Below are 20,079 nucleotides of genomic sequence, written 5' to 3'. Positions count from 1 at the left end.
AAATTGGTGTTCACTTTATCGATAATGTCATTTTCCCCTTGCTGAATAACTTTTTCAACTACATCATTGATTAATCTACATTCCTTCACTACCCTTTCCGCCACAGTACTGGTTTTGTCTAAAGTACCTGCTTCATCTTGCGGAATTACATCAGATAAATTTTCATTAATTTTGTCTCTCTCCGTTTTGGCACAGACTGTTTCGATTTCAAGTGATGCTACTTTTAAAGTGAGTTCATCAACTGCTATTGGTATACACTACTGGCCATTAAAATTGTACACTACGAAGATGACGTACTACAGCCGCGAAATTTAACCGACAGGAAGAAGATGCTGTGATATGCAAATGATTAGCTTTTCAGAGCATTCACACAAGGTTGGCGCCAGTGGCGACACCTACAACGTGCTGACATGAGGAAAGTTTCCAACCGATTTCTCATACACAAACAGCAGTTGACCGACGTTGCCTGGTGAAACGTTGTTGTGATGCCTCGTGTAAGGAGGATAAATGCGTACCACCACGTTTCCGACTTTGAAAAAGGTCAGATTGTAGCCTATCACGATTGCGGTTTATCATATCGCCACATTGCTGCTCGCATCAAGATGGTCGCATCCGTGTTTGGTGACATCGCGGTGAACGCACATTGGAAGTGTGTATTCGTCATCGCCATACTGGTGTATCACCTGGCGTGATGGTATGGGGTGCCACTGCTTACACATCTCGGTCACCTCTTGTTCGCATTGACAATACTTTGAACAGTGGACGTTACATTTCAGATGTGTTACGACCTGTGGCTCTACCCTTCATTCGATCCCTGCAAAACCCTACATTCCAGCAGGATAATGCACGACCGCATGTTGCAGGTCTTGTACGGGCCTCTCTGGATACAGAAAATGTTCAAATGCTGCCCTGGCCAGCACATTCTCCAGATCTCTCACCAATTGAAAACGTGTGGTCAGTGGTGGCTGAGCAACTGGTTCCTCACAATACGCCAGTCACTACTCTTGATGAACTGTGGTATCGTGTTGAAGTTGCATGAGCAGCTGTACCTGTACACGCCATCCAAGCTCTATTTGACTCAATGCCCAGGCCTATAAAGGCCGTTATTACGGCCAGAGGTGGTTGTTCTCGGTACTGATTTCTCAGGATCTATGCACCCAAATTGCGTGAAAATGTAATCACATATCAGTTCTAGTATAATACAGGGTGATTCAAAGGAATACCACAACTTTAGGAATTTAAAACTCTGCAACGACAAAAGGCAGAGCTAAGCGCTATCTGTCAGCGAATTAAGAGAGCTATAAAGTTTCATTTAGTTGTACATCTGTTCGCTTGAGGCGCTGTTGACTAGGCGTCAGCGTCAGTTGATGCTAAGATGGCGACCGCTCAACAGAAAGCTTTTTGTGTTATTGAGTACGGCAGAAGTGAATCAACGACGTTGTTCAACGTGCATTTCGAACGAAGTATGGTGTTAAACCTCCTGATAGGTGGTGTATTAAACGTTGGTATAAACAGTTTACAGATAATGGGTGTTTGTGCAAAGGGAAAAGTTCTGGACGGCCGAGAACGAGTGATGAAAATAAAGCACGGATCCAGCAAGAATTTGTTCGCAGCCCAGGAAAATCGACTCGCAGAGCTAGCAGAGAGCTGCAAATTCCACAATCAACTCTATGGAGAGTCCTACGAAAAAGGTTAGTTATGAAACTTTATCGTCTGAAATTGATTCAAGCACTGTCTGCAGCTGATAAGATTAAAAGAATTGATTTCTGTGATTTTATCCTTGCTCAAATGGAAACAGATGAATCTTCCGTTTCAAAGATTGTGTTTAGTGATGAAGCAACTTTCCACACTAACGGGAAAGTCAACCGTCACAATGTCTGTATATGGGGCACTGAGAATCCGCGGGAAAGAACTCAGTATGAACGTGACTCGCCTAAGGTGAACGTTTTCTGTGCCATTTCAGCCAATAAAGTTTTTGGTCCCCTTTTTTTCGAAGGTGCTACTGTAACGGGACTACAGTATCTGGAGATGTTAGAGAATTGGCTGTTCCCTCAGCTCGAACAAGAAGCACAACAATTCATATTTCAGCAGGATGGTGCGCCACCACATTGGCACTTATCTGTCCGTAACTACCTGAACGTCAACTACCCGAGGCGATGGATCGGCCGCCAGGCAGCCCGTGACAGAGCACTTCATCACTGGCCTCCAAGAAGTCCTGATCTTACCCCCTGCGATTTTTTCTTATCGGGGTATGTTAAGGATATGATGTTTCGGCCACCTCTCCCAGCCACCATTGATGATTTGAAACGAGAAATAACAGCAGCTATCCAAACTGTTACACCTGATACAGAGAGTGTGGAACGAGTTGGAGTATCGGGTTGATATTGCTCGAGTGTCTGGAGGGGGCCATATTGGACATCTCTGAACTTGTTTTTGAGTGAAAAAAACCTTTTTAAATACTATTTGTAATGATGTATAACAGAAGGTTATATTATGTTTCTTTCATTAAATACACATTTTTAAAGTTGTGGTATTCTTTTTGAATCACCCTGTATAGTTGTGCAATGAATACCCGTTTATCATCTGGATTTCTTCTTGGTGTAGAAATTGTAATGGCCAGTAGTGTATTTTCGTAATCTTTATGCAGTTTGTTCACTACGCTAGAGTGTTCTTTACTGAGGAAGTTAATTGTGTTTGTGTAGCTTTCAGGTTTGTGTGTGTGTCTTTAATCGCTGCTCTACTGTATCATTCGTCTCGTGAAGAGTGTCCAATTCCTGTTTTATTTCCATAATGTCATTGTTTACTTCGGAAAGCACATCTTGCTTTAACTGTTTTTCCATGTCTCTAAGTTTTACATTCATTTCCTCGTGAAAATTCTTAGTCAAATCAGTGATCTGTTGTGTGACTGTATCGTGAAAATCTTTTAAAACTTGTTTCTGCTCTTGTTTTATGTTGTTTATGTCTTGTGTGACTATGGTAAGGTTCCACATCAAACTGTAAAATTTTGTATTTATGTCTGCACACAAATTGGTGTTTGTATTTTTTTTATTTCGGTGCTCAAACTATCGAGTTTTTGAAGTATCGCGGCAAGTGCTCTATTTTGGTTGCTATATAATGTACAAATGTAATTTGTAAATTGACATTTGGATTAAGTGTAATAGGGTGACGGTAAAGTGTCATCAAATATCATGTTATCCTTGCTTTCTATGTTTTCCCGTGCGAGCAGAATGTTGCTCCCAAAGATACATGATGTAGTTTCATCCTAGTATCTATGGTCGAAGGTTTCATCTATTATCAACATATCATCAAAGATAGAACTCTGTGAAAGCCTTCGACCATAGATACTAATATCTATGGTCGAAGGTGAAAGCTCACTAGCACTTGTTACTTCGGTTATATTCATCTCTGAAGTACTTAATACTTCTGAGTGTGGAAGTCATGGCGCTGATATTTCGCATGTTCTGTCTTGCAACTCCACGCCATCTTGGGTCATTACGTTTTCGACATTGTCAACAAGAATGCAAACTGATTTTTGTGTCATTTTGATTGAATATTAAAATTAAAATTTTGAGAAATAAAAAATTGAAATATATTATTTTTGGAAATTTGAACGTACGATTTACGTGTCGTCTAGAGTTAATTGGCTAGTTTTATGATGCACAAAATGTTGTGACAAAAAATTTTTTAAAAATTCGTTACAGTACATTTAAGAAGAGAAATTAAGGGAATGGATGTCTAATTACTACACAGGAGACACTACCAAGCATAGCTAAGGAAGTGGTTGCATAGCGGTCCTACCTTTGCTGCGATGAAACAAACAGCGTATTTCCAAAATTTTCCGTAAATTCCGGCTTCACGTTTGATTCATTTTTCAATTGGTTCTTTTATCCACAAAAATTTTTGGCTCTGGTTATTTTGCTCCCAGTCATGATGTTGCACATGCAAATTTAAAAATAATTAGTACATGCAAATAATTCATACAATGTCATAAATAATTTTGAACAGTTTACACAGCTGGATTCATGGCTTTCTCAGTGTCCTGTCACGGTCCCCAGGTGTGCAATTGTATATAAAAATATAATTAATCGAATTAATTACATTATTGTCATGTTTGATTTTTATGAATTTTGCAGCTAATGAATTGTCTTTCACTTTTAATTCAAAAATCTCGTCAATTGTATGGAGTGAACTTACATCGATTCATATATTCTCTATGCTGTTGAGATTTAGGCAACTTGGCTATTCGCTTATTCTTCCGCCATGACTACTTCTCATTTTTGACCGTCAATACAACACTGATTTTTATCGGACTTCCTCTCCAGATGCAGGCAGCTACAGTGACATGACATTAGCATAATGCGTGGAAGAAAACTTTCGTGGTTTTGCAGTAGAAAGAAATCTCACACTTCATACTTACATAAAAATTATTATTCAGGTAACACGATGTCTACTACACACTCCTCACAAGAATAAGTCTTCTCCCTACGAGAACTAAAGACAGAGTCCATCTAAAAAAATTGAATGGAGTTCCATCATTTGTCGTTCGTCTTCCGACGTAGCAAAATACATCTTTGCCGACGCATACAGTGGGCGCCCAAGTGCTTATTAGTAATAATTTTTATCGAACCGTGTCGGGGCTTTTCCTTATGTATCTATACAGCTGCACGAGTAATTGCACTGGATTTTTACGTTTAGTGTATCACTGACTAAAACATACCGTATAATAAATCGCTTACCTTCAATAGTTTCTACACAGAATCAAAAATACACAGACGATTCAATAACCGCCACGGTATTTCACGAAACAGCACGAAGAATGAGACAAAGTCCTGTATTGTTGACTTTACTCGTAGTTGAACAGAAACAGGCCATCTGGCGGGAAGGACGTAACTACCAAAACAAGGGCCAACCCGCTGAGGGATGTCCGCTGCACTTAGGCAAAAAAATTTATCACGAAATTACTTATACCACGAAAATATCTCCCTTTGTAACATTTGATTCAATTGTTCTTTACAAAGTTGCACTTATTTAACATTATCTATCTTCTTGCATTTTGGTATTCATCCCACTATCTCTTAAACACCTTACGTAGTATAATTATTGCAAAATAAAATTGCGCGGTTAAGCACATTATTTTATTTCAGCATTGTTATGGCTTTTTTTTTTTTTTTTTTTTTTTTTTTTTTTTTTTTTTTTTTTTTTTTTTTTTTGTAGGCACGCTTAGCTTATTTCGTTTTGGAGTGTTTGTGTCATTGATAATGACTGCTCATACGAACTGCGACATGGTGGTAGATTGTTGCGATTTGTTGGAAGTGTTTGGGTACTCATTGCCACTTACTAATGTTATAACGTCCACGAGAAAAAATAACAACGATTCCTTGTAACTTATTTTGCCGATTACTGCGCAATCTCTGTTTGTAACTATCAGATACACAATTTGTGGACACTGTAAAATAGTGAGGAGGGAAACGTTAAAAGAAGAAGGTATAGCGTTACTGATTTGTAGTAACTGTATTACGAAAGACGAGAATGATAAATTTGACGTAGCTTTCTAGGAACGAATATTCTGCCTATGGAAACCAAGCTGCAGAGTAAAACAAAAACAAAACATAAAAGCTAACGTAACCCTATATTTGATCCTTCAACTCGTGTTTTATTTTTTTGACATACTTATTAGTACCTCTCTTGTGTGTTGTAAGAATATGGACCGTCAAATCCCTGAGGGGACAAACAAACATTTGCGCCGAAAATCTAGGCGACCATAGCAACGAAATGGTATTTTCACAAGCCGTTGCTGGTAACAACACATTATTAAGGCAACGCAGTTCGGTAAACAGGTACATCTGATACATCGAACACTGTATCCTCCGTAGTAGGTACTGTATTTTCAGGTTTTTATTCTTCACTTTTTGACCTACGAACATTAACTTTTGCATCGTATTGTTTCTGTCATGATAGATAAAAGCAGTGGTATTTTACAGCACCACATACGAGCTTTCTTCACTACTAGTTACGCCCAACTAAAATTGTGTACCTTTCTATGTAGTCCAATCTGAATAGTGGCGGTATCACACTTCTGTGTAGCCTAGACAATACGATCCGTTGTGGATTTTATCTCATTTGTGTGCTCTCCTGTTATTACTGGATGTGGCAGAATGTTGTTTACATAGTTTTGGTTCTTTTCTTTTGGATTCTTCGTCTCATATTCGAAATTAATATGTTATTTCATTCTTGTATCCACAGACATAAAACTACTGTTTGGTTCCCAATTTTTGCCTACCTCTCCATTCACTTACTTTTAGCTCTTTTGTTTGTTAATATAGCGGTAATGATTCCTAGGTATAAAATTAAATAATTCTGTTACATTTACTCAGAAAGAATAGGTTTGTAGACATGAAGTTATTGCTGTATGACTGGTATTATATTACTTAACACTAGCATTTACTCTGTTATGTATGAAAATTCTGGCTATATATCATTGTGCCATTTGCATGAAGTGTACACCTGTACTTTTCCTTGTGCATGAATTTCAGTGTTAGTGTTGCTACTAACTTTTATATTCTTATCTGTTTTGTGTGCTGTTTCCAACTATTGCCTCTTCAGATTTCCAAATAAATTGCTTAAAAGACTGTGTTGATGCAATTTGATCATTTAGTTGTACTACAGAGCACTTCTCACTGAACACACACTCTATACAAATAATCAGGCACTAATGATTTATAGCAATACTTATGGAGAAACCCATAGCTCAATGTTTTTCAATATATAAAATTTGTGAATAATTTGTCTGAGTTTTGGAGGCATATGTGATAAGTTGTTTATACACATTGGCAGTTTTGTGAGGGAGTACCATCCCAGTGCTGTGCTGTGAAGGCATTGGTAGTGTGCATAAATTGCTCGTATGGCTCATAGTTCTCTAGGGAGGGAACAGACTTAGAGCACTCATTTTATTTGTTAAAAAGCACATTGGCACTGTTAGGATCATTCATATTCCACACTTTCCTTGCATAAATTATCGAGTGATATGGCAATACTGTCAGAATTAGGTATAAATTTGGCATAATAATTAATTTTGCCAAGAAATGATTGGAAGCATTTTAAGTTCGTGAGCACTTGAATTTTGCCTGGGGCTTTTACATGTTGCCGTGTTGATAGCAAACCTCTTTGACTGAAGATGTGGCCCAATTGTTCCACTTGGTTTTTTTGAAAAATTCACAGTTATTTAAAACTTCCTTCCAGATTCAAAGCGTTTGCCAAACTGGGACTTGAATCTGAAAGTTTTACTTTTACAGGCAAATACTCTACTGACTGAGGTACCCAAGTATGACTCATGACCTGTCCTCACAACTATACCTCTACCAGTACCTCATATCCTACCTTACAGAGCTGTGAGGACAGGATGTGAGCTATGCTTGGGTAGCGCAGTTGGCAGAACACTTGCCTGTAAAAGGCAAAGGTGTCAGGTTCAAGTCCCAGTCCAGTATGCAATTTTAATCTGCCAGTAAGTTTCAGATCAGTGCAAACGCTGGTGCAGTATGAAATTTCATTCTGGGGATGTTTACTTAAATTGTATTTTAGTCCATTCATCGTAACACATTGAGAGGATAAGTAGGTTTGCCTGGCATTACCTTTTAGCACCAGTCACAATTATATTATCCAAGTACCCTGTGTTTGGAATCTTTTGAGCTAATATCTGGTGCCATAATGATTCCAAAAGATAGTCTGCATTTGTTTGTTAAGATGTGAATTCTTAAACACTGGAGTCTTATTGAGCACTGTGGGCAGTCCAACTGTTATGTGTTTTAATGATGATTGGCTTCACAAATAGGAAGTCGCTCTTTGTAACTTACAGGGTATTTCTATGTCAATTTATTAAAATGGTGGCAGCTGGATACAAATGTAAAAAATGTTTAATGAGTATGGTAAACAGTAGAGTTGACCTAATAAAATTACCTTGCCTCTACATGTTCTATCATATGTTGTTTCGGTTTCCATATAGATCATCACACACCCGGGTGGGTGTGCATGTAAAATACCACTTCTGGGATGGGGAGATGCACTTGCACGGATTGAATACACCTGGCAGGTTAACAGCAAGGGTGGATGTGCCAGCCAGCATAGATTGATTTTTAGGTAATTTCCCATATCCCACTAGGTGAATACTGGGCTGGTACCCAATGCCTCCTCAGTTGTTCATACGTAATTCACAGACATTTAGAAAACTTTTACTCGGTTGCACATGAATAACACTACATGCAGATAGTTGGGGTACACATTCTGTCCTGGGAAGTAACAGGGTGGTGGCAGAAAGGGTTCTGACCATCCCTTAAATTTGTGTCCTTGTAGTTGTCTTACAGTGAAAATTAAATCTTCTGTGTGCTTTCCTACTCTTAAGTCATGTTGTTTTTGTCTCGTCCTTCCTTCTACTTTTGTCTGAATTCATGTTTCTTCCTCAAAGATCTTTGCACAATGGCTCATCAATGTGATTTCCCAATAGTTTTTTCACTCTGTTCTATTACCTTCCTTGAAGATAAGAACAATTATTCCCTTCTTTACTCATCTGGGATCCTTCTCTCTTTCTGCACAATTTTTATCACTAAATAGAGCCATTTTATCCCCACCTCGGCTGTTGCTGTCATGATCTCTACACTCGTCTCATCAAAATCTGATGGCTTCCATCATTCCATCTTTCTCAGTGCGTCTTCCACTTCTCTGCATGTTAAACCATTTTCTGTTTGTAGTTCCTCATCTTCCTCCTTGTCCAGGTTTCCAATTGGGTTCAAGAGTTCTTCAAAATCCTCCCTCCACATGAACTTGAGTTCCTACTGATATTCTACCTCATGGCCACTTTTGTTCACCATTCATCATATCTTTCCATCTCTCACATTTAACCATCCCGTGTAGGACCTATTTTGCACCTTTGGTCTCCTCCTCCTTCATTAAAGTCCATTCTTCCATCCACCTTCTTCTCTCTTCTATCACCATTCTCGTTGCCTCTTTCTGTCTGGGACCCTTCTCTTGTCTCTGCTGATCTAGCCTGGAACTGTACCCTGAAGGCTCTATTCTTCTTCAGCACTGTACCTTCCGTATCTTCATTCCACCATGGCTTTCCCGTCCATTTTTTTTTTTTTTTGTTGCTTGTCCTCTAACATATAACTTTTGCTGCACTTAGTGATTCCCTCTTAAATCTGCTTCATTCCTCTTTTACTGTTTTTGGTTCGGCCATTGGGACATTTCCCTATTCTCTTAGTGTTTTAGCATCCATAACTTTACACAGCTGTCCTGATTTTCTGTCACTTTGTTAACCTTAGCCCTTCTCATGTTCGTTATTATTCTCTTCATTTCTTCTTTTACCCAAGTCTCACTCCATTCCTGCTTCAATATAATGGGTAGTCTTTTTCAGTTCTCTCCTCCCTTCTTCTTTACACCTTGTTTCTGCCAACCCCAACAAAGCCAAGTGCCTTCTTTCCATCATATGTGTCATCTCCTCCACCTCACCAGTCAATGTCCAAATATTCATTGCTCTAAATTATAATCCATATTTACAGCTGGATTGTTATCTAATCTATCTATCCGTTCTGAGGCTTATTCCATTCTTGAAAGCAGAGGCGTTATCCACTACTGGCTTGTTGGGCCTATTATAGCTTCACCAGGGCAGCACTGCCCATCACTTTCAAGGGTTCCTGTAGGCATCAGGGCACATGCAGTCCCCACTGTACAATTATTTTAATTGGTAGATTTAATATACACTCCTGGAAATTGAAATAAGAACACCATGAATTCATTGTCCCAGGAAGGGGAAACTTTATTGACACATTCCTGGGGTCAGATACATCACATGATCACACTGACAGAACCACAGGCACATAGACAAAGGCAACAGAGCATGCACAATGTCGGCACTAGTACAGTGTATATCCACCTTTCGCAGCAATGCAGGCTGCTATTCTCCCATAGAGACGATCGTAGAGATGCTGGATGTAGTCCTGTGGAACGGCTTGCCATGCCATTTCCACCTGGTGCCTCAGTTGGACCAGCGTTCGTGCTGGACGTGCAGACCACGTGAGACGACGCTTCATCCAGTCCCAAACATGCTCAATGGGGGACAGATCCGAAGATCTTGCTGGCCAGGGTAGTTGACTTACACATTCTAGAGCACGTTGGGTGGCACGGGATACATGCGGACATGCATTGTCCTGTTGGAACAGCAAGTTCCCTTGCCGGTCTAGGAATGGTAGAACGATGGGTTCGATGACGGTTTGGATGTACCGTGCACTATTCAGTGTCCCCTCGACGATCACCAGAGGTGTACGGCCAGTGTAGGAGATCGCTCCCCACACCATGATGCCGGGTGTTGGCCCTGTGTGCCTCAGTCGTATGCAGTCCTGATTGTGGCACTCACCTGCACGGCGCCAAACACGCATACAATCATCATTGGCACCAAGGCAGACGCGACTCTCATCGCTGGAGACGACACGTCTCCATTCGTCCCTCCATTCACGCCTGTCGCGACACCACTGGAGGCGGGCTGCACGATGTTGGGGCGTGAGCGGAAGACGGCCTATTGGTGTGCGGGACCGTAGCCCAGCTTCATGGAGACGGTTGCAAATGGTCCTCGCCAATACCCCAGGAGCAACAGTGTCCCTAATTTGCTGGGAAGTGGCGGTGCGGTCCCCTACGGCACTGCGTAGGATGGTACGGTCTTGGCGTGCATCTGTGCGTCGCTGCGGTCCGGTCCCAGGTCGACGGGCACGTGCACCTTCCGCCGACCACTGGCGACAACATCGATGTACTGTGGAGACCTCACGCCCCACGTGTTGAGCAATTCGGCGGTACGTCCACCCGGCCTCCCGCATGCCCACTATACGCCCTTGCTCAAAGTCCGTCAACTGCACATACGTCCACGTTGTCGCGGCATGCTACCAGTGTTAAAGACTGCGATGGAGCTCCGTATGCCACGGCAAACTGGCTGACACTGACGGCGGCGTTGCACAAATGCTGCGCAGCTAGCGCCATTCGACGGCCAACACCGCAGTTCCTGGTGTGTCCGCTGTGCTGTGCGTGTGATCATTGCTTGTACAGCCCTCTCGCAGTGTCCGGAGCAAGTATGGTGGGTCTGACACACTGGTGTCAATGTGTTCTTTTTTCCATTTCCAGGAGTGTATTTGATTTGTAAAATTATGTAATGACAAAGCTCAAATGTAGAGATGCATCATGTAACAATTAATTAGCTCAAATGGCTGATAAATAAGTACCATCTAAAGTGCATGTTAATTACCATGAATTGACATGACTTTGTCTAATAGCAGTTGAAGATATGCTTGAGTTAGATCTAATTTGGAGAAATATTGACCATGAGATAGTTTCAACAGTAGTTCATTTGGTTGTGGAATGGGATAGACTTAAGACTTGCACATTTATGGTTATTTTGAAATCACTGCAGACATGGAGGAAATAATCAGCTTTGCCTAAGACTGTAAACAGAGTTGCCGATTGACCAGTAGTAGTAGTAGTAGTAGTAGTAGTAGTAGTTTTATTCATCCGTAGATCTCTTTTTACAAGGATATAGGACATGTCAAAGTATTTACAAGCTTAGATCAATTTACAATAAGCTAATTCGTATACACATATATTTACAGACTTCTAGTTAGAGACAATCATTAGATTTTACTCCTGGTATACAATAATTTATTTACAATTAACTCATTAAATAATGTAATGCCACACTATTCACTCATATTTCACTATCAGTCACTGCACACACTATACACACATTGTTTCATAACACTTCACACACACACACACACACACACACACACACACACACACAGGTGATCCTTGGGCCATTTTCTGTACTGCAAGTTCCCATTTGCTATCCTGAAAAACTGAGTCAGCATCTCTTCATAATGAGTGAGATGTTGAGCTCAGAAAGAGGAAGAGGTGTTAGTATTGTGCTATGCATAGCTTGAGGGGAGAGTGTCTCTAGAAAGGAAAAAAGAAGAAAAATAATAAAGTGAAGGTGTTATGTGGAATATTGGATGTTTTATAATCATCATTATTATTATTATTTGTTTGTATAACATTTTTTTATCAAACCCCTACTCTGCTTTATCTAAGTAATCCTTCAATGTATAAAATGTATTGCATAACAGGTACTTTTTAGCTGCCTTCTTAAATAAGTGTATTTTTGAAATTTCTTTAATCTCTTTTGGTAATTTATTGTACAGTTTTATTCCTTGGTAGAAAATGCTGTTTTGAGTTTTATGTTTATTTTTTCTTGGTAAATGTAAGTTGAGTCTATCTCTTGTTGCATGGTCATGGACAGAGCTGTTTGTGCAGTAATTGCCAATGTTACTTTTGATGTGTACAACTGACTGGTAAATGTGTTCACATGGAGCAGTTAAAATTCCCAGTGTTTTGAACAGATCTTTACAATGAGCTCGACTACTGTTTCTGGTTATTATTCTTATGGCTCTTTTCTGGAGTTTGAAAATTGTGTCCATATTTTGTGGATTTGTTCCCCAAAAAAGAATGCCATAGCTAAGAATTGAGTGTACATATGAATAATATGTAACTAAAAGACACTGCATGTTACACACAGATGATAGAATTCTAAGGGCATAACATGCTGATGACATTCTGTTTGCAAGTACCTTTGTGTGTTCGCACCACTTCAGCTGAGAGTCAATATTCATTCCTAGAAATTTTGCATTTGTTACACAGTCTATAGAGGTGACATCTACATTTAATTTAACATTGTCATTTTTCCTCTTCAAACTGAAGTTCATGGCATTAGTTTTCTTTATGTTTAATGTCAATTTGTTGCTTATTGACCAATCGTAAACTTCCTTGAGAGTTTCATTTGCTTTCTCGGTAAGGAGTTCTCTTGTTCTCTCAGTGACTATAATATTGCTGTCATCAGCGAAGAGAATTTTCTCACCATGAGTAACACTACTGGGAAAGTCATTGATGTATATCAGGAATAGTATTGGTCCTAATATGCTACCTTGTGGAACCCCTATATTAATATGTTTTGGTTCTGATAAGTATTTTACTAAATGTTTAGATCTATTTGAAGTATGTGTTATCTCTACTCTTTGTACCCTATCTGTTAGGTATGATCGAAACCAGTCATTAGCTACCCCTCTTATTCCTAATGCTTCTAATTTATTTAATAGAATATTGTGGTCGACTGTATCAAAAGCCTTAGAAAGATCCAAAAATATGCCTGTGACACACTCATCTTTATCAAGAGCATTAAGTACAACTTTTGTGAATTCTACTATGGCTGACTCCGTATTTTTGCCACTTCGAAAACCAAACTGTGATTTGCTTAAAAGATTGTATTTATTCAGATAATTCATTAATCTGTCTTTCATAATTGCTTCTATTATTTTTGAGAATGCTGACAGCAGGGAAATGGGCCGGTAATTTTCTATGTCTTCTGCATTACCTTTCTTAAGCAAAGGTACAACTCTTGCCTGTTTTAGCTGCTCTGGAAATGTCCCTGATGTGAAGGATTCATTTATTATATTTGTTAATGGGCCTTGTATAATCCCAATGCATTGTTTCAGTACACACATTGGTACATTATCTAAGCCTTCTGACTTTTTATTTTTTAGCTTTTGAACAGTTTTATTGACTTCATTCTCTGTGGTTGGAAGTAACATCATTGTATCTAGTGCAACAATTTTTGAAGGTGTTATATTTGTTTTGGGGAATTTTTGCTGTAACTTCTCTGCAATACTTGAAAAATGCTCGTTTACATAGTTTGCTAAGTGTTGTGGATCATTTATTACCTTATCCCCCTCCCTTAGCAGTATGTTATTCTGCGTTTGTTTGCCTCTCCCCGTTTCCTTTTTTATAACATCCCAGACTGCTTTGCTTTTATTCTCTGCATTATATATTATTTTGTCATTAAATGACTTTTTTGCAGCAATCAGCACCTTCCTATAAATCTTTTTGTATCTATGATAGAAATTTAAGAATTCTGGATCATTGTGAATCTTTTTCATGGAACTGAGGTGTTTAAGTGTTTGGGAGGACTTCTTAATACCTGCTGTTATCCATCTGTTTTTGTGAGATGTTGATACAGTCATGCATACTTTTGGAAATGCTGTTTCAAAGTTCAATTTAAACAATGTGGAGAATTTGGAGAATTTCATATTCACATTGGTTTCCTTATACACTTCATCCCAGCTTTGTTTTTCTAGTTCTTTTGAAAAATCTTTTATTTTGATTTCTGATAGATGTCGTTTATAGGCTTGTAGTTTAGGGAATGATTCGGTGCCTGATTTTACTGTTGTTATTTGACAGAGATGGTCTGATAGTCCGAGATCTTTTACAGCTACATCACATTTTTCCCTGTCTATGTTTGTGGCCACATGGTCAATTACTGATGCAGTCATTGTAGTAACCCTTGTTGCACTATTGACCAATAGGGACATGCCAAAACTTTGAAGGATATTTATGAAGGTGCTGCTGGATTCATTTATGATATTAGTGTTGATGTTTATGTCCCCACACAGAATTATGTTGACCTTTGTACTTGAGACTTTATCTAGAACTTCTGTTAATTTATTGAAAAAAAGTGTCCACACTACCACTGGGAGATCTATACACACACAAAATGATTAATTTCTTGGTGATATCGAGCCCTGATAATTCAATAGCTGATATTTCAATGTGTTTGTTTTCACTTACTGTACTGAGGTCATGTCTAGATTTGAACTGTGTTCCTTTTCTGATATAAATGCATGATCCTCCACCCCTTGAAGTAGTTCTGCAGTAAGAGTTTGCCCTTTCATACAATGATAATACTACATGTTGGATTTCTGTGTCTCTACACCAGTGCTCAGTAATACAAACTACTGTGCAGTTCAAAGATTGGAGCTCAACTTCTAATGCTTGTATTTTATTTTTTATTGATTGCATGTTTTGATGGAGGATTGTTAAGTCTGTGAAATGCCCCATGTTACTCTTTCCGATGGTTTGTTTTTCTTTGTGACATCTGGTATGTGTGATTTTTGAAGTGTTATAATCTGTCTTGTGAGTGATTGTTTCAGTATTTTTTGAACTGCTAGAGATACTCTTTAGGCAGGGGAACCTGTTGTCTGGATTTATCCTAAAAAAGACCTACTTTTCCTACCTATGACAACAGGTATTTGACCATGTGTGGCCCGAGATCCACCCCCTATACTTTCATGAATCAGCTGTACCAATCTTCCCTTCCCAGTCCTGTTTAGGTGTAGGCCATGCCTAGTGAAACCCTATCTGTTGATAGTCCCGACGGGCACCAGAGAAACATGAGCAAAGTTGGCCGTCCTCAGAGCCATCCCCAGCCCCACATTGATTCGCCTCACAGCTCCATCAAGGCGTGGCTGATCATGACGCCGGAACAGCTCAGATGTAATAAGCATGATGATATCTTGTTCCCTTAAGTGATGTAGCTCACTTTTGAGGTCCTCTTCCAGTGCTACTAATAGTGGTTGGGGTTGTAGGTAATGAAGTGTTGTGGGAGATTTCAACCGAATTTGAGCTGTGTAATTGTTGACTCACTCTAAGCCTAGTAAAAAGAAAGCAAAAATTCACTACATAGTGAATGATACTACTCAGGGCACAACATAACGTCATCTATTATTTGAAATGAGAAAGTTGTAAAGGTGTCCATCCCAGATATTTTTTGTGTCTTTGGTGAGGGAATATCTAAAATGTAAATGAACAGCTGTCATTTATCTGTGACACTTATTGTACATTCGTTGCAGAACTGGATGTGGTATTTGCTATAGGATGTTAATGTTTCTAATGTAGGCTGTAATGGTGGTGAACCAATTTATTTATTTATTTGGTCCTGTTGATTAGATATGATACAGCCAGTGTACAAGTAATATAGGACAAGTCAATTGATTCAATTACAGTAGTACATGCACATTTATGTAGAGATGTGAAAATTACTGAACAATCAGTTTAATAAGCCATAGCTGCAAAATACTAACACGAATTCTTTACAGACGAATGGAAAAACTAGTAGAAGTCGACCTCGGGGAAGATCAGTTTGGATTCCGTAGAAATACTGGAACACGTGAGGCAATACTTACCTTATGACTTATCTTAGAAGAAAGATTAAGGAAAGGCAAACCTATGTTTCTAGCAATGTAGACTTGGAGAAAGCTTTTGACAATGTTGACTGGAATACTCTCTTTCAAATTCTAAAGGTGGCAGGGGTAAAATACAGGGAGTGAAAGGCTATTTACGATTTGTACAGAAACCAGATGGCAGTTATAAGAGTCGAGGGGCATGAAAGGGAAGCAGTGGTTGGGAAGAGAGTAAGACAGGGTTGTAGCCTCTCCCCTATGTTATTCAATCTGTATATTGAGCAAGCAGTAAAGGAAACAAAAGAAACATTCGGAGTAGGTATTAAAATCCATGGAGAAGAAATAAAAGCTTTGAGGTTCACTGATGACATTGTAATTCTGTCAGAGACAACAAGGGACTTGGAAGAGCAATTGAATGGAATAACAGTCTCTTGAGAGGAGTATATAAGATGAACATCAACAAAAGCAAAATGAGGATAATGGAATGTAGTCGAATTAAGTCGGGTGATGCTGAGGGAATTAGATTAGGAAATGAGACATTTAAAGTAGTAAAGGAGTTTTGCTATTTGGGGAGCAAAATAACTGATGATGGCCGAAGTAGAGAGGATATAAAATGTAAACTGGCAATGGCAAGGAAAGCGTTTCTGAAGAAGTGAACTTTGTTAAAATCGAGTATAGATTTAAGTGTCAGGAAGTCTTTTCTGAAAGTATTTGTATGGAGTGTAGCCATGTATGGCAGTGAAACATGGGCAATAAATCATTTGGACAAGAAGAGAATAGAAGCTTTTGAGATGTGGTGCTAGAGAAGAATGCTGAAGATTAGATGGGTAGATCACATAACTAATGAGGAAGTATGGAATAGGATTGGGGTGAAGAGAAGAGTGTGGCACAACTTGACCAGTAGAAGGGTCCAGTTGGTAGGACATGTTCTGAGGTATCAAGGGATCAGAAATTTAGTATTTGAGGGCAGCGTGGAGGGTAAAAATCGTAGAGGGAGACCAAGAGATGTATACACTAAGCAGATTCAGAAGGATGTATGTTGCAGTAAGTACCAAAACATTGTTTGTGAGATCCACCATGCTTGTTTCCATTAAATTGTCCCGTTGATTTTTACGTAAAATGCCAAATTTTCTAAAAATTTTAAAGTTACCAAACTGAAACTTAACACATTTAACTATTTTTTAAGGTATTGCGCAACATTCGTGACGTCATAGCTAGTTACAGTGGACTACACTGGCACACAATGGAAAGCATATTAATTTTATATGGCATGTGTAGGCTGCTTCCCTACAGTGTTCAGACAATTTATTGTACTCGTCTAGTCCCTAAGGTAATCTGGATGGTGCATCTGTGATAGTATTAAGACTGACTTTTGTTTGTATTGTTTCAAAATTGAATTCCTGCAGGTACAAACACCACCTCGCTAGTCTTTGGTGAAACAGTTTGTAGGTTGCAGCAGGTACTGGGAGATGAAGAAGCTTGCACAGGATAGAGTAGCATGGAGAGCTGCATCAAACCAGTCTCAGGACTGAAGACCACAACAACAACATGCACATTTATGCATCACATTGCACAGACATTGGTTTATTTAACAAGAACAATTAATTGCATGCAGCATTAAAGCCTGCATTATGCCAAAAACATTTTAAGTGATTGTTTAAAATAGTAGAATAAGTGACAGTGCATATTTTTATGCTACTGACATATATAAGCAAGTAAATTTTCTTCATGGTCATGGTTTGAATTAAATACAAATTTTAACTGCCTTCCTTAAGAAGAGGTTTAAGTGAATGCTCAAGAGAGTGGGATGCATGGGAGTTCACATTTTCTCATAATGGACATAGGCTTCCTCATTTATGATAGAGGCTGTTATCAGTATTGACTAGAAAATTAATTCACACATTCTTAGTTACTAATGGAAGAGATAACTTATTTGCTCATGCCATTAAAGGACTCAGTTGTGCCTGAAGCATGTTTATGCTATGTCAGTGTTGCTGGGACTTATTTAGCACAGCTGTCGCAGACTTCTGCCAATGTCCCTGTTTATTACACCGTCCACAGAGTGATTCTTTTTATGGGTAGTAACAGTGAGGATGCCTTGAACAACAGTATAGACAACCTCAATACGTAGCCCTTTTTGTTGTTATAATGAGATTGTGAGTGTTCCTGTGAAGACTGAGATGTTCACTACTGCTGTATCAGTGCTGTGTCGAAAGATTTCTGTACTACAGCTGACATTCCAAAAGTTTTTGCAACAGATAACACTTTCTTGACAATACTATTTGATAGTATAAGTGTTTCTGTCCATAATTCCTGATTACAACCCCTTATACTAGTGATTCAGCATAGGATTGTTTACAAGTTACATTTTCACAGTTGAACTGACATTTGCGCATCACACCATTTAAATCAGCTGACCATAGGGCATATGATTGATTTGATTTCTTATGAGAATGAACACTGTGAGCCTGCCTGCATAACGTTAGTTTGCTGTCTATAATTTCAAAGAGAGTGTACTTTGTTTCTTAGTAATTCTATACAATCCAAATTGGTGGGAGGATGCATCTGTAATGTGATTCTTCTTCTTTTTCTGTGTCTTTGTCCCATATCAGTGCAGGGTCAATATGATTTTAATGGGACATGGTTAATTTAAGGGGCAGCGGATGCCCTTCTTGTTGGTAGTTCGCTATCCCCTGGCACAGAATATGTGTACCCCAACTGTTTGCAATTAGTGTGATTCATGTGAAAGTAAGTGAATATTATCTAAATGTTTGTGAATCGTGTACCTGACGGGGGGACTTGGGTACCAGCTTGGTATTCATTTTCTGGAATGTGGGAAACTGATTAAAAACCACATCCAGGATGGCTGGCACATTGACCCTTTTTGTTAATCTGCCAGGCAGATTCAATCTGGGGCCAGTACCTCAGCCCATCCCAGAAGTGGCATTTTAACTCACATGGGTATCTGGATGGGTCAACTGTAGTATGATTCTGTTCATAATCTTCTGGATGAACTGGTGCAAATGGTTGTGGCAACTGCTGGCATAATGGGTTACCGTAGTATGAGCTGGTACTGCTTAACCCACTTGCTGTATTGTTTCAGTATGACTTGTAGCTGAGAGTGATGCAGTCCTTTCTGTTGCATTAGAAGCTGCAGCTGCTGCTGTCACAGTTGCATGAATTCTGGATCCATGTTAGTTGAAACTTGATCCACTGTTCGCACACATGCAGTAAGTTGGCAATAGTCAGCAAAGCACAGCTTAGTCCAAACACATTATGCTACACTGGATGGTGAGTAATTGTCTGTGTAATGTCAATAGCTCTAACATGTAACTATCTTCCTACACCATCTCACAGCAATAGAATGGTTGCATTGTCTGCCATGAATAATACTTGAAAAATTGTTTGTGGGTGACACAGACAGGTACAGGGATAAAGCATAAACAAGAATGTAACAGATTTAAAGAACAGTTTAATTGCCTCTCAGATATCCAAAATAATTACATTTTTTTTAGAATTAAGCTTTAAATGCACACCATGTTTTGTTTTCTGCTGCAGAAATGCAGGTCGCACTGCAAGCGAGGGATACATGGACAGGGTTGCTACATTCTCGTATGAAGAGTTGGTAATTTTGGTCAGGCTAGAAGCATGTTCGGAGGGCTGAGGCATTCTAGAGAGGCAGAGCATCCAGGTTTGAGTCCCGGTCCATCCAACAGAACAGACACCACACAGTATTATGATTCAGTGAGGAAACAAAATCTGGAGTGCATCTGCACTGAAGGAATCATCCAGAATGAAATTTTCTGTCTGCGGCGGAGTTTGTGCTGATATGAAATTTCCTGGCAGATTAAAACTGTGTGCTGGACGAGATTCGAATTTGAGGCCTTTGCCTTTCACAGGGAGAGCTACCTAACATGACTGATGACCTGTCCACACCTTCAGTTTTGACAGTACCTCGTCTCCTATCTTCCAAACTTCACAGAAG

At 39.3% G+C, this 20,079-nt stretch overlaps 1 protein-coding gene across 1 annotated transcript in view; it reads left to right on the top strand.

Annotated features, from left to right (window-relative positions):
• Positions 1 to 5,640: 5,640 nt before the first annotated feature.
• The window catches only part of LOC126354623 (cilia- and flagella-associated protein 45-like), a 168,917-nt gene continuing 154,478 nt past the window's right edge, over positions 5,641 to 20,079 (top strand). Inside the window, exon 1 of the mRNA XM_050004387.1 lies at positions 5,641 to 5,876. The gene's annotated coding sequence lies outside the window, so the exon portion shown is untranslated. The remainder of the gene's footprint in view (positions 5,877 to 20,079) is intronic.

The sequence above is a fragment of the Schistocerca gregaria genome, chromosome 3 (genome assembly GCF_023897955.1).
Source record: "Schistocerca gregaria isolate iqSchGreg1 chromosome 3, iqSchGreg1.2, whole genome shotgun sequence".
Lineage (NCBI taxonomy): Eukaryota > Metazoa > Arthropoda > Insecta > Orthoptera > Acrididae > Schistocerca > Schistocerca gregaria.
Note: the sequence above shows the minus strand (reverse complement) of the source record. Positions and strands in the feature narration are given on the sequence as shown.